Source organism: Monomorium pharaonis, chromosome 9, assembly GCF_013373865.1.
Source record: "Monomorium pharaonis isolate MP-MQ-018 chromosome 9, ASM1337386v2, whole genome shotgun sequence".
Taxonomy (NCBI): domain Eukaryota; kingdom Metazoa; phylum Arthropoda; class Insecta; order Hymenoptera; family Formicidae; genus Monomorium; species Monomorium pharaonis.
The window spans coordinates 9975992-9992610 of NC_050475.1; the positions used below are offsets into that span (position 1 = coordinate 9975992).

Genomic DNA, 16619 nt, shown 5'->3' on the forward strand with positions numbered 1-16619 from the left:
TATAAATGCATAAATATTTGTGCTGAAGAAATTTAATTAAGTTCGGAAAATTTAGTTTGTTTTTCTTAGTAAATGATACATATTTATGTATCATAAATAATGTTATATTATGAAAATTGTTATCTCATTTTGAATTCTGTCGATTGATTTAATTTTTTCGTGTTATATATTGAAAAATTATAAACTTTAATGCATGGTTGTTTTTCTTTTTTTTTCAATTAGATTTATCTCTTCTTTACATCTATTATTATATCAATTTACATATATAACATATCATAAATAATATTTAAAATATAAATATTTCTAAGCGATGTTAAGTATTTTCATGTAAGCGCTTTCGAATAAAAGATATTAAAAAGCGGAAAATTATTCTGTATTTTGTCAATTCGTGCATGATTTGTGAATTACTTATCGTCAACTCAACGAAACAATTGTGACCTTACATAAAGCGATCATAGAAGTGCGATTTCTCAAAATGTTTTGGGGAACCTACAAAGGTTTGTAGGTTCGCGAAATACGACTTCATTACTAGATACTGTATCGGAAATATAAGACACTAGACGTAAAACGTGGAAAATCCAATGAAGAGGAAAAGAAGAAACGTTTTAGAGAGAAAAGGGTGAAATGGAAAAAAGAACGAATGGGACAGGAATGAGGCTGCTGTGCGAAAAGACAGATATGAGGAAGGGAAAAGAGAAAGTAAGAGAGTTTTATTAGTGAGTGCCGGTATCGGGAATATAAGACGCAACGTAAAAAGGCGAAGGCACCGCGAAGAGAAGAGAAACTGAAAGATACAACGGGGGGGGGGGGAAAGGTGGAATCGCGAGAAAGTAAAGAAGCAGGAAGAGAGAGAGAGAAAGAGAAAGAGAGAGAGAAAGAGAGAGAGAGAGAGAAAGAGAAAGAGAGAAAGGCAGAGAGAGAAAACCAACGATGAGGAGAAGAGGGTAGGTGGGCGCAAAGAGGCAGCGGGGCCAGGTCCCGAGAACTTCGTGCTCTCCTCTGGTGCTACCAGCACTCGGGAACGCGAAAGAGGGAGAGGACGGAGAGCAGGGAGTAGAGGAGAACTAATCAGCTCGACGCATGCGCACGGGGCTGCTGTTAGAGTCCCTTGGGATTTCTCTGGCATTCCCCATAATATACCCTCTTCTCTCCTAATCCCCTGCCGCACCCTCAGAATATACCCTCCCGAACTCCCCTTCCCTTCTCCCTGCCGCCCTCTTTGCCTCCTTCACAACCAACGCTTGGTCGCAGATGTACCAGCTCTACAGGACTTTCCAGCTTCCCAGAGGGGAATCAAGATCAAGACTGCTCAATGCGATTATTTTACGTTGATTATTTTACATTGTACACCTTATTATTATAAATCAGAAACATGCACAAAATGCATCGAATCATTTTATTTCACTTGGCACACACAATCTTCCTTTTATAATATATTCTATATTTTCTCTTTCTTTAATCAAGATGGTATGTTTCTTAAAATAGTTTCCCCTTTCTGTAGATAAAATTGTACATAAATAATTAGAAAAATACTTTCTAGACAATAAATATGCTTTATTTGTAAGTGAACAAAATGTTTTCCTGTTCATATTTCTACTTTTCCAGCTATTCGAATCTGTCACAACAATTATTACAATATTCAACGAGACAATTCACCAGAGAGAGAGAGAGAGAGAGAGGGGGGGGGGATTTCGAGAGATGTTAAAATCTTCTCTGTCGACCAATACCACCGATCCCCATCAACTCCCGCCGGTCTTTGACTGCCACACCGCACCAAGCCGTCACCCACCATAGGGTTCGAGGAATTGCCGGTTTTCCCCATTGGAATTCGAGATCCCCATTTTCTTAATGTCAGAGATTTCAATCTGTCACAAGAGTGGCTCGGCAACTTTTCGCTTATCCGTCCGACAATTTCCACAGCGGCAAGCACTGCTAAAGTTTTTCGCATCAATTTAGCTCGCATTATTTTTCGCCGATGATTCGTGAAGACGAGAGAGACAGAGAAAGAAAAAGAGAAAGATAAATTAGAGATAAGAGGCTTATATATATTAATCGATCATCAGATATAAATTGGATTCATAAAAAACGATTATTATGATATTTACATTTTCATCAATTAAAAATATACGGAAAAATTTTTTTCTTAAGATTTATTTTTAAAATAATAGTCATAGGATAATGTATTCAAAGAATTTTATTATTTTTTACTATTTTTACGATTATTATCTTTGTTGTACCCCTCGTTGTGAGTATGATTTGGGATCGCTGCCAGAGATCTCGCGAGGAATATTTCGTCGCTTACACCGTTATTTGTATTGAACACTTTTATTCTTGTATTCGTCTACAGTGAGTAGATCGCGACCCCGCAAGGCAGAGTGTCGCGTCTATGAGCTCGTTGTCCATGACCCCGCAAAGCAAAGTATCGTGGTTGTGTATTTACAATAAGTTATCTCGGCGATACACGACCCCGCAAAGCAGAGTGTCATGTGTTGTCTTAGTTTGTCTACTTCGGATTGACCCGCTCCTCACCTTCTTTCGCCGGTTTATATATCCGATAATTCGGTAGTTGGATCGAAAGAAGGGGAGGATTGCGTGAGGGCGTAAATTGGTCAGTATTCCAAATTATTGCTTAGACAGCAAGTACTGTCTAAGGAGCATTGCGCTAATTGTTGAACGGATTGCGCGAAACCTCGCGCGATGCGCTCGATGCTGACTGCAGCTGACCGACTTACGTCATTGTGTTACTGACACCTTATCGTTATGAGTGTGTCACTCATAACATCTTTTTACTACAAATTACTAACATTTACTGTATTATACATATTACTTATACAATATTTTCAATAAAATTTATTAGAAATGCAATAAAATTCTTTAAAGTTTTTATATTATAAAATAATTTGGTTAAATTTTAATAAAAAATAAACTCCATATTATACCACGACTTTAATTTTAATTATACATTACAAAAGAAAATTCTTTTATGTAATTTAGGATTATAAACTTTAAATCTAGACAACTGCTAAATCTACTGTAAATTAATCACAAAATTTTACTTCCACATCTTAATATTCCAAAATCCATATGGAAAACAAGTCAAAATTAAGTGTTTTATAAAAAGATATTCCAGCGCTAAGAGTATCCATGACCGCTAATTGCATTCATACGTAATCATAAAAAAGAAAAGAAAGGAAGAAATGGAAAATCACTAGCATATAATTTAATTGAATAATCGACGGGATAAGTAGAGTAATATGAAAGAAATTTTTTTCGTTTTTGATATAAAATCCAATTCACAGATTTATATTAATACGTGTACTTTAATTCTGAAAACAAATTTCCAAATTTATAAAAGAAATATATACGATATCTCATTAATGATGTGCATGAATGACTCTACATTATCGATCCCGATCAAGTTTGAGGAGCAGTCCTATATCTTTACGGAGAGATCAAGCCCTCGGATATTTCATGGGACAATAATATCTAGATTCGAGGACGTTTACTTGTTTTCTTCATGTTACTGGAAGGTTATTGTAAAGTCATTAGTAATCTTTCGTGAGTCAAGATGTTATGTTTGCATTAACTTTTAGAAGTGAGCACGTATTATCTGTCAATTCGCAAAACATGCATCTATGTTTTATTTATTTACAGTTTTTTATACTTTTCCTATACAATTATCTAAGGTAAAATGCATACAGCTAAATAAGACTTACTTTTTTATTTGTTTTAAATTCTATATATGTATAGAGGAGAGAAGATGATTATGAACTAGATGTGAGGTTATGGAATTTGCAATGTCTCATATATTTTGTGTTGTGTTCTGGGAATAACTGTCCAAATTACTTCTTTACATATTGTTTAGACATTATAAGATTGCCGCTGGTCATTAGTGTTTGTTTTATTGTCATAAAAGCTGCATTTTAGTATTGTAAGTAGTCGAAAGTTTTATAGGCGTCTATACTTTATCTCATTTTGAGATATATCGAGTATTAATTTTTTAACATTACTGTAATTTGAGGGGTTTAAATATAGCTTTTAAATAACGTAATTGAATTTAATATTTAACGTAATGTGTGCATGCATTTAACGTGTACGATTATACTGCTTACGTTCAGGGTTATGGACCCTTGCGATTGTCGCAAGTCTGAGTCCCATAATCTTTTCCCTCGTAATATTTTTTACAATATTTTTACGATACTTAGCTAATATTGTTTGTTATAACAGTTTATAGTATCTTCATAATACGTAAAATCGCAAAAGCCAAGAGTTTTTATACTTATACTTTGATTCTTTTATGTGATACTATGTACAAGATATTGTTACTTTTCTGATACTGATATGTAAGATCAACTAAAAAGCATTACTTTTCATTTTTAGAAGTAAAAATACTTTTGAGAATATTTATTGATAATGTTCCATATCCCCCTACAAAATTTATAACCACAATCTTTTTTTCCCTTTTCAGTAAATTATTAATTATGTTCGTTATGTATGGTATATCCAAAAAACTTCTGCTTATAACATGATTAGTAAAAATGTTAATGTGAGAGCAATAGTGCTGTACCTTATAGTTGAATGTAAGTTTGTCTTTTTTAACAAAGAAGGTTTAAGTTCAGATTTGACATACTCCTTACTGATATGAGTGGGGTTTTTTCAATTTTACAGATTTATAACCACTTATATTAATTATACCTTAAGATGACTTTATAAAAATAACTGATAGACAAAAATTGAAACCGATTCTTCTTTATTTGTCAATTCTGAGGACACGCATCTTTCTTCTATTTGCAATCGAAAATTCAACGCTTGGAGTTTTTATTTGTTCAACACATTAACTTTTTATTGTATTTCCGACATTAATTACATTCTCAGCGACTTATGTCACGCTTTCAATTTGATGTGGCTCATTATTAATTCTGTTTATATTATTTAAAACGCAATTTGTATAATTTTTGGGGAGTCACGATAGACTTGGGGTTAATATATTAAGCTACACGTTGTATTTACATATATGAGTATTATTTTTTTATTGTAATTCTTTGTGACACTACTAATAGATGTACAAAAAATGGTAGAATCAGGTTGTTATATTGTTACTATGTAATTTATCTTATTATAATTAAGGAGTTGAGAAAGTCTTTGTAAAGCATGAAACGTCTCCAAAATTTTGAATCGTATATTAAATCATATAATTTAATATCTGTGTTTACGCTCGATTACTGGCCTTGGTTCTTTTTTTAAATTTGTTTATAATTGGTTAAACTCTATGAATAACAAACTTGTACCAACAAGAATTGTGTCACACAAACTTTTATTGAGTTATTTAAATAAAACAAAATAGTGATTTATAACCTCCTTCTTTCCTCTACATATATGTATATATATGAGGTTTTCTCTGTGAAACGAACATCCGTCCAGAATATGTTTCAGTATTTAAAAATCAGTAAGTGCGTAAATTATAGTTGGAAACGTCTATTTTTAAATGCCATCTGGCACTTTTTGAAAAATTCAACATGGCGGTATCAAATTGAGACCATATTCTCTCATTTACGAACAGGATATTTGATCAAAATGTCAAGACACGATATAAAGCCTTCAAAAAGGACGTTTAGAGGTTTTCAGGGCTGAAAACACGCCCTTGAAAACTTTTAGATACTCATTAGTCAAAATATTATTTTTTAATATCTTGATCGAATATTATGTGGGCAAATCAGTGATTTTAGTTCCAATATGACGCCATATTGATATCGCCATGTTAAATTTTTTTAAAAGTGCCAAACGACATTTAAATATTGACGTTTCCAACTATAATTTACGTACTTGCAGATTTTTTAAAACTAAAATATATTTTGGGCAGAGATGAGTGTCCGTTTCACAGAGAATGTCTCATATATATAATACATATGTATAGAAAGAGAGAGAAAGAAAGAGAGCGAGAGAGAGAGAGAGAGAGAGAGAGAGGAGATGGTAATATAGCCGCCCACATTTTATCTAGTAAATCTGTTAATGATTAATATATTAAATTGAAACTTAACAATTATATTTATCAAAGTGTTGTTTATTAGATTTTATATTCAAAGTTATTAAATATTTACCATATTACATATTATTTATAGAAATGTAGCAACACTGCATAATGAGTTGAAAAGAAGATCTGATCACTACAAAAATAAAAGTAAAAATTTGATTTTATTTTAAAAAGTCACAGTATTTTAAAACATAGTGTTAAAAAATTATATAAATAAAATTCAAACTCAGTAGGGATCGCTTATATAAAATAAATTGTTAGGTCAAACAGATTGTTATTTATTGTTAAATAAACTTAAATAAAAAGAACCTTAATTAAGATTATAAGCCTGCAACGACCGCGGAATTATGTCATCCTTGTCGTTTATCAAATATTAAACAGGGACAAATAATGGTTGCGAGCGTTGCAAGCGTTAAGTGAAACGCACTCAAATATATTGTAGCATAATTATAGACAAAATAAAATTGCTTAATACGTACATTTACACATAACTTCTTCCTTTTGTCGCAAGCATATATATTACGTGAAGGTTAACACTACAGTCACAATCAATTTATCGAGGAATTTTGTCGATATGGAAATCTCGAAAGTAACCAGCACATTTAGATGACTATATATATTAGCATAATTCTATATCATTGTTTAAGGGGATGCTGGACTGCCTCTCAAACTTGATCGAGGTCGATAATGTAGAGTCATTCGTGCACATCATTGATGAGATTTCGTATATATTTCTTTTATAGATTTAGAAATTCTTTTCCAGAATTTAAAACAAAAAAACAAAAATAAAAAAAACAAAAATAATAACATGATATAGGCAAAGATAAATCTGCATTATATATTATATTGATATATCCTCTAAACATAATTACAGACTTATGTATCATCCAACAATGTTTCAAAGCAGTTTTGACACCATCTATTTTCGCCAAAATAATGTACAATTTAATATAATAATTTATTATAAATATAATACTATAATGTATAATGAATTACATTTAAAAAAAAAAGAGTTCAAGTAAAAAATGCAACAGATATGTTTTTATATGTGTATAAAATGTAAGATATAAACTAAAAATAAGGAACAAAATAAAAAAAAGGCAACAAACTCGAAAATTTATGCGTAGATCAAGAGGCACGGTAGTGCCTCGCGCCAAGTGTACGCACAGCACGAGGCATCACCGTGTTTCTTTTACGCGAGACGTCGTTTGCCAAAATCTGTAGTTATCGGATTCTCAATAACGACTGAACCGATGGATTTCTCAATAGGCTTAATGGATAGTTCGCATCCGATTTATACAATAAAAGTGTTTTTTTTCCTCTACGTGATTTACGAGCGGAAATTTCGCGACTAAAATTTTTTGCTCACGAATAAATTTGATTAAAAAACGTCGTAGTCGTCGCCGTTATTATCGTCGTCGCCTGGCCAAGTGGTGGGTATTTGTACGTTTACTTTTTGTGCCGTCAGATGGCTGTACAATCAGATGTACACCTTGTATCATGCATATACATATCTCGGGAACGGTTAGAGAACTTAAGATAAGTACTAGTATTATCAGATGTCTTTGAATTATTAATTAATTAATTAATTAATTAATTAAACCTTGTAACATGTATATCTCGAGAACGGTTGGAGATATGAACTTGAGATAAGCACTAGTATTATTAGATGTTTTCGGATTAATTACGTAATTAAAATTTAATTAATTATTAATTAATTAATTAAATTTTAAAACATGCAAATCTTGAGAACGGTTGGAGATGTGAACTTGGGATAAGCAATAGTATCATTGGAACACTTTAGAGAGTCAATGCTTATCTAAAATTAATTAATTAATTAATTAATTAAATCTTGTAACATGTATATCTCGAGAATGGTTGGGGATACGAACTTGGAATAAACACTAGAATTATCAGATGTCTTCGAATTAATTAATTAATTAAACCTTGTATCACGTATATCTCGAGAACGGAACGGTTAGAGATGCGAACTTGAAATAAGCACTAGTACACTGAAAAAAAAAGTAATATATTCAATAAGATATGTTATTGCGGGCTGCCAATTACAGATATACTCAATACAATAATATATGCTATTGCAGTATCAACATTGTACTTGCATTAATAGCAAATATTATTGTATTGAGTATTTTATGTAGTTGGCAGCTCGCAATCACATGTTATTGGCTGTATTACTTTTTTTTTTCTGTATTATCAAATGGCTTCGAATTAATTAATTAATTAATTAAAAGAAGCGAGATATCTGATACTACAAAATAAGTGAAATCCCTACAAAATTACCTTTTTTAAAAAGGTATAAAAAAGCGCCAAGTATACACGCGCATGAAACGCCCTCAAAAATTTATTTTTATACAAAATAATTTTAATTTGGCATTACAAATGTGCACTACAAATGAAATTTTAATAAAATTGTTTTTTCTCAAAAAAAAAAGAACAAAAAGTTTATTTTCTCTACAAAAGTAATAATATGAAGAAAATGCGCCAACTATGAAAATGGATGCTCATACGAACTAAAACATCCACTTTTACAAGTAATTATTTGTATAAATAATTATTTGTAAAAGTGGATGTTTTGGTTTGTATTCAAATTGTCTTCAAAGAATTTCCCAATTCTTTGATGAAAAAAATTGTTGATGAAAAAAAAATTAAATAAAGACACAGAATTTTTTTTTGTATAGTAACGAGTTATATTGTGTAATGTCCCAAGCTATAATATAATAATTTCATCTTACAAAGAGTTGTCTTTCTTTAGTTATAAATAAAACATTGTAATAAAAATAAATAAAAAGCATAAATAAAAACCTACTATAATTTGAATTTTGGATATTTATAACAGCTACATAATAGTTATACAAAGCAAAAACTTACTTCTGAAATTTTAGATTTAGATGAGCACAATTTGAATAAAATGTGATTACAAGCTGTAGAAAACAAATATTAATTGGAAGATATTTCGCCAATGAATAAATAAATAAAATCTCTTTACGTCGACCCGACTGGCCAGTTTATTAAACAATTAATAATTACACGACGTTTCGACCCTTGGTTCAGGTCCTTATCAAGTGAACTCTACAACAATTACATCAGTGTCAGGGACGCAGGGCGAAAGCAATAGTCGTGGGCGTATAAAATAATATAAGAATATAAATGAGTACCTTGGTCTACATAGAAGTTGTGAGAATAAATTTAGTTATATTTGACATCGTGCACGGACCATACTATGATGATGTGTGCAGGCATAATACTGTAAGTAAATTCGCAAAGAAAAAATGACAAAGTAATTAAACTAAAATCGAACCGTGGGTGAAGTTGAAGTAAAACAGTTAACTTACGTGTCGGCGGGTCACAAATTGTCATGAGTCAAATTGATTAATCACAAATTAAAAACAACAAAAAAAAAGGAAATAAATTAAAATAAAATATGCGAATTTTCGCGAAAACAAGTCAGTAGGTTTAGTATGTCTTAATGGCCGTACGGTAGCAAGCGGACTGATATCTTCGAGAAAATAATGTAGTCGATATGCACGATGTCAAAGTGTCAAAGTGTCAAAGCAAATAGTGAATAAATAAATATATAAAAAACAAATATTGACCGGCTAACTAACATAAACACATCGTATTGACTTTCTAGGGGATATATTAGCATTATCTATGAAATTCCTTATAATGTAACTTGTAACTATTTAGAAACGGACGGTAAGCCAAATTGGATACATGATGGTCATATTGACTAGAGGTATCTTATGTCTTTTATTTTATTTTATTTTTTTTTTTTTTATTGTATAAGAAACATTAATTTTCTTATTTATGGTGACTTTTCGCACTTGATAAGGACCCAAATTTAGAGTCGAAACGTAGTGTCTTACTGATTAAATAAATCTGGCCAGTAAGGTCAAATAATTATTAATTCTGTTTTAAATTAATTTTCTGTATAAAGTATAAAAAAATCTATCCTGTGTCCTGCATATTCATTCAAACATCCCTCTTATTAAAATATCCTTCTTATTAAAATATTTTACAACCTCTCTCTTACATAATTTTATTTATAAACGGGTAAATATTATTTGCGACTAATAAATTTTATATCAATACGTTTATACATGTTTAAGGTACGTCTCAGCGGAATAACAATCGCATGGTTAGATAGCATGTCACAGGCGTTAGAAATTCTTACTAACAAGGGAACCTCGCGAACTCGAAAATTCTGATTTTAATGAAACTTGGCATAAATGTAGAGGGGGTAAATACATAAATTTAGAAATTTATCGTAGCTGCCCAAAAACGGTTGTATAATATGTAATATGTAATATGTTATTACATATTATTATATTATACAAAATATTATTTATATTATTTTATTTTATTATATTTTTAGTATCTCATATTATATTCAATATCAAGAAACACGGTAGTGTCTCGCGCCAAGTGAACGCGCAGCGCGAGATCATAAATAAACCTTAATAAAAAATTTCTTTAAAATATTTTTTAACGCTCTCCGTCGCGGTGCTATCGCATTCTCTCATGCTTTTTTCAGTGCATAGTGTAGAGCAGATTTTTGCTTTGTCCGATATATCTCGAAAAGTATTGGAGATATCAAAAAATGTTTTATACAAAAGTTTTATGGTAACAACATCTCTATCTAACTACATGAATAAAATTTTGAAAAAAATTTTTTTTCCAGAAATTTAAAAAAAATTGTTAAAAAAAATTTTTTTTAATTTAATTACTGTAGTTAGATAGAAGTACTTTTATTGTAAAACTTTTGTATAAGACATTTTTTAATATTTTGTTTAGTTTACGAGATATATCGAGAAAACGAAAAATGTCTCAATATTTGAAGGGTGGTTTCACCCCTTTAAACCGTTTTTGGGCAGCTACAAAAAATTTCTAAATTCATGTATTTACCCCCTCTACATTTATGCCAAGTTTCATTAAAATCAGAATTTTCGAGTTCGCGAGGTTCCCTTGTAAGTGTGCCGCGCATCAATTATTACCTCCCCTTAAATAAATCAGAGTAGTAAATGCGTTATTGCGTTTCACAGTTTGCCGAAATTGTTTAATGAATTAATTCATGTCCAGAAAATGTATTGAGATATGAGAAAGAAGAAAAATAAATACCGTACTGTGAATAAAAGAATTTGCAACTCTCAAGAAGCATTTCTTCTTACATGCAAATACTTCACAACGATTGGATATTGTTCTTTAAAGTTATTAAAACACCTAACTTCAAACATAACAATTTGTCGAAAAAGAGAACACGAAAGTGTATGCCACTCACATTACGTTCCGCCGAGTTGAATGACAAACTTTGAGGATTCGAAAGTGAAACATAACTTCAGCACTAATATCCTAGCAGTTACTTTGACCTATATTTATTATGTACTTAGTTTAAAATGGCTTTGTAATTCTGTAATACAATTTTAGCAAAATAACATAAATGAAAAAGAAAGAAAATCTAGCTATGCATAAAAATAAAAAAAGTAAAATAATAAAAAGAGCAGTTAGGCTGGTATTCATAATCGGGTGTTATATTTAAGATCAATTTAAGTAATGTCTCAAGATGCTAATATGGCTTTGTAATTGATTATTGACATCTTAAGACAATATAACTCATTAATGCCCAAGCGTACGCATTTTCAACCTAATTTTTAGCGACTTTATTTGCAACGTTATAGGTCTATACAAAATTTGAAGAGTATTATTTCTTATATAAAATTTTATGCTCTTTCAGAATCCTTCAATAAAAGTTGTGCAAAAAAAGTCCCAAAAAGTTACGGCGGGTTTTAAATAAAAAAATACGAAAAAATTACAAAAACTTTTTTTTCAATATTTTTTTTCACATTAAAATAATATAAAACTCCAACTCTTTTTGCAACCATCGGTGCATAAAATATTTGTACTTTAACGGTAGATTTTCAAAATTTGTCAAAATTGTCATTTCCATTGAAAAATAGCGGCTAAATCGAAAAAATTTACGAATTATCGTATTTTTTCCACAATAATTCGTAAATTGCGGACAATTAACGACTTATTATTACTGAAAATAATGGGATTGATATTCGCAGTTCATTTTCAATCAAATACACAATTTTTAAGATGGCGGATTTCAATATGGCGACCAGAGAGGTGTAAAAATCGTCGATTTTTCTATATTTTTCCTAAATTTCTCCATGAATTCTTTCTCGAAAATTGTTTTATGCACGGATTATTATCAGTTTATGAATGTATTTATTAGTATATATCAATGGACAAATTTATAAAGGTATTAGGCAGTAAATTTAAAATAGTAAAAATTGTTGGTTATTAAATTTTATTGCTGCTATATGTGTATAATTAAGTATTTTTCTTAGTTTTTTATGTTTCAATAATTGAATAACTAAATAAAAATTATAACCTTAATAAAATATTATATATATATAAATGCATATTTCTAATTTTATAAATTATTAAAAAAAAATTATTTTTATCGAGTGTCACTAATTCTTCCATAACTTTTGATACTTTTTTCCAATGTTCATTATGCTCACGATTTACAATACATCATTCTCACTCATTTTTATCATCAATTGTTTGGAAACCTAATAATATCTCAACTGTAATTATATCTTTCAGTGATTTCAGCTCGCAAGCCGAACACGCTTTCACTTTTCCGTTTTTTCGAAAGAGTGAAACGGAGAATAAACAAAAAAGGGATAGATGCTCTAGCAACAAAAGAGACGGTTTAATATTTAACTTTTTTTGTTTACCCTCCGTCTCACTCTCTCGATAAGACGGAGAGGTGGAAACGTATTTGGTTCGCAAACTGAAATCACTGGAAGATATAATTACAGTTGAGATATTATTAGGTTTCTAAACAATTGATAAAAATGAGTAAAAATAATGTATTGTAAATCGTGAGAATAATGAACATTGGAGAAAAATATCAAAAGCTATGGAAGAATTAGCGACACCGATAAAAATAATTTTTTTGAATAATTTATAAAATTAGAAATATGCATTTTGTTGTGCCCCTTATTCAGAGACATGGTATTTTAGGGATCGCTGCCGTAAATCCTAGGGTCAGGGTCCACGAGAGGTAAAACCAATTGTGGAATAACACTATATATTACTCTTTCTTCATTACAAGTGAGTTACACTGATTCGATTCGTAATACCCGTGACAAATATGAAATGTCGAGCGACATACATTCGTCACTGTACGCTATTCGATTGAGTCCACTCGTTATCTTTACATCGGTGTTTATATACACCAATTTGTGACGTATAACTGAGGAGAGTACTTTCGCGGTCAGTGCTTTTGCTTAGCCAGCAATTGCTAGCTACGCAGATTCCATCCCAAAATCAGAAGATTTTGGGTGTTGTTTATTAAGCAACCGGGTGCATTGCCCGGTGCGACGCCCGGTATGTAGGCCGGGCGATGGTGCACGCGCAAGGTGTCACTTGACACCCTTATCGCTTGCGACATTCTTTGTGTGAGTGCATCACACTCACAACAATTTATATATATAATATTTTATTAAGGTTATAATTTTTATTTAGTTATTCAGTTATTGAAACATAAAAACTAAGAAAAATACCTAATTACATATAGCATCAATAAAACTTAATAACCAACAATTTCTACTATTTTAAATTTACTGCCTAATAACTTTATAAATTTGTCCATTGATATATACTAATAAATAAATTCATAAACTGATAATAGTCCGTGCATAAAACAGTTTTCGAGAAAGGATTCATTTAGGAGAAATTTAGGAAAAATGTAGAAAAATCGACGATTTTTACACCTTGTTGGTCGTCATTAGGCCCGGATTAAGAGGAGAGCTGAGGAGAGCTGAGGAGGACTATAGCCCCGGACCTCGTTTGTTAGAGGGCCTCACCCGAACTATTCAAGAATGTTTTTCAAATAACTGAAAATATTTTTTTAACGATGATGCAAGATTCTTTAAAAGATTTTGTTATAATTTTTTTTCTCGAAGGGCATACTTGTATTGTATTAAATAATAATTTTAAACAACTGTATACTTCTAGTTTTAGGGTCTGTTTCACAAATGTTGGTTAACTGCTAACGGAACATTAATCGACTATCTATCTTTCTTTATATTATTATCTAAGGAAAGACAGAAAATCTATTAACCTCCTGTTAGCAGTTAACCAACGTTTATGAAACTGGCCCTTAATGAAGTAGTTGATATTAAACTGTCAACTTATTGTTATTTTTTTTAAATGACAACAGACGTGTCCGATTCATACAGTTTATTCTCTTTTTCATGTCTTTAGATAAACGAAAATGTTGCGTTCAGAGAGACTAATGAGATCATTAATGAATACTCTGCAAGCATAATTGCGCCGTATTTGTCAATGATTTGAAATACAAAATGAGCTATGTGGCCTATATTATACGTAGTTTGGGACGTATTTTTATTTTAAGAAATCCATCGCATAAACATAAATTTTCTGTTAAAAATAAAACAATCTACCGAAGAAAATATATAAACGTGTAAAAATTGAATAATCACACTTTATGTATTGAATTATATTAACTACAACAATACTCATTGCACAAAATAGTTTGTAAATAACGTAAAAAATATTTACTTTTACTAAAAATTATATATGTTACATCTAATTACAAAAAACACAGACTTTTTAACTCTGTAGCATTTCAAATTTCTTATTATCAATAAGCCGTTATTATCCTTAATAGATTTCCTTTTTATATGCAAAATTTTAATGAAACGATTATTAGAAGCAAATTACGTCTTAAAACAGTATTATTCCAACAAACGAAAAGCGCGATAGCTCTATGCATGTGTTAGCACATGTCGCTAGTAACAGCGCTATATGTGACTTAATATGTATCACTGTGCTAGTTGATGCTCGTTTTGATTCCTAGAGAAGAGACCATATGAGATTCTTTGGTTTTAATAGTAGTATATTCGCTCAAGCGAGAAGTGTGCAGTGCAAATTATTCTGAGTTTTATTTCTTTTATACGACAAATATTATTAATATAATCGATCGAGTAATAAGCAATTGTGAGTTGTGTGACAATTTTATATGTAAAATTTCAAAATGTCGAGAAGATTTGAGAGTGGAGCTTAAAAAAGGAAGTTGAGAAAAGAAAGAAAATTTTCAAAAGTAAACTTCCGAAATTGACAGAATATTTTTCGTCAAATCAATTAAACTCTCAATCAAATGATCGAAGACATGTACAAAGTGTGGATTATGAAAAGGAAAGTATCAAAAACTATCCTACTTATAAGACTGGAAATGAAGATATTGCAAATGAAAAAAATCTTAACGTTCAATTGCGTACTGAAGATACATATCAGATGTGTAATAAAGATGGTACTGAAAATGATGTTTATGATAACAAAAGCGATGTTTCAATTGAAGCTAGTCATACAAATAAAATTGAGAAATTGAACGAACTTACCGTGAAGTTCGATTACAATTATGCTGTCTCGTCCGGATGGATGTATTGTAGTAGCGTTCCGCTGCACTATCCTCAACAGGTATATTTAAAGATATTATAAAAACATTATAATATTATTAATAAAAAACTGAAGGTGGCGTGTATGGCGCACACGCCGCGTATGCCGCGCTCGCGCTTACGTATCCAGGGTCCTTCATTAATTCAAAGCCAACAAATCTGTTCCTAGGAAGCGGAGGGTTTGTCCATCCGGACGAGACAGCATAATTGTAATCGAACTTCACGGTAAGTTCGTTCAATTTCTCAATTATGCTACGTCTCGTCCGGATGGATGTATTGTAGATATTTAAAGCACAGATTTGTTTAATAAAAAGTTAATGAACTAAACTTTTAAATCCAATATTAAAAACAATTTATAGGTTTGAGAGTATCTCCGATAATCGACAATAGCAAATTGTGTTAAACAACATAAACTATATTGAGAATTGTAGATTGAAAAGAAGAGGCTTCGACTATTGGCCGATTATAGAATCGCGCGAGAACTTCAGAAGACCTACTCCAACCGGCCGTACGCCGAATTTCATCTAAACTAACACCCCTACTAGCCGCGAGAGATGTCGAGGCGTGCCAGAATGAGTTGAAAAAATTGAGGCATTAAGCTCAGCTTTAACCCAACGACCTAAAGTTTGAACAGAAACTGCGTTATAGGGGGAACGAAAAGAAATAAAAAATGAGTCAACTATCTTATCAAAGCTCTCGAGTGAGCTCGACGTAGTATTTCGATAAGGTAAAAACGCATAGTTCTGGCTTAACAACAAATGGCTTAAAAATAAGTAACGGCTGAGATTTTCTGATCCTGGAAGTCTTAAGTTTCGCTGGAACTTTAATAATTAACGAATTCGAAAAAGAGACATTAGAAAGCTGCATGGATGCGAGAGTCTGAAACCTCTGCGCGGTAGTAAGAGCCAAAAGCGTTACTAATTTTTTAGATACGACTTCGAGCAAAAGACTTTCATGAGGGTATAACTTCACTAAAGGGTGAGATCCAACCTCGTCAGAGGAGAGCAGAGAAACAACTGATCTGTATGTATTCGTGTATGTCCTTAGGAAAATTTACTCTTTAAATGAGGTTA

At 31.2% G+C, this 16619-nt stretch overlaps 1 protein-coding gene and 1 long non-coding RNA gene across 3 annotated transcripts in view; both read right to left on the reverse strand.

Moving 5' to 3' along the window:
• Nucleotides 1-16619, reverse strand: part of LOC105830877 (zinc finger protein 423 homolog) — a 368687-nt gene that overhangs the window by 276165 nt on the left and 75903 nt on the right. The window lies entirely within an intron of this gene.
• Nucleotides 4462-12307, reverse strand: LOC118647421. Its single transcript, XR_004964694.1, has 2 exons — nucleotides 11047-12307; nucleotides 4462-10238 (listed from the first exon to the last, which is right to left on the reverse strand). It is a non-coding gene; the product is annotated as an uncharacterized LOC118647421 (long non-coding RNA).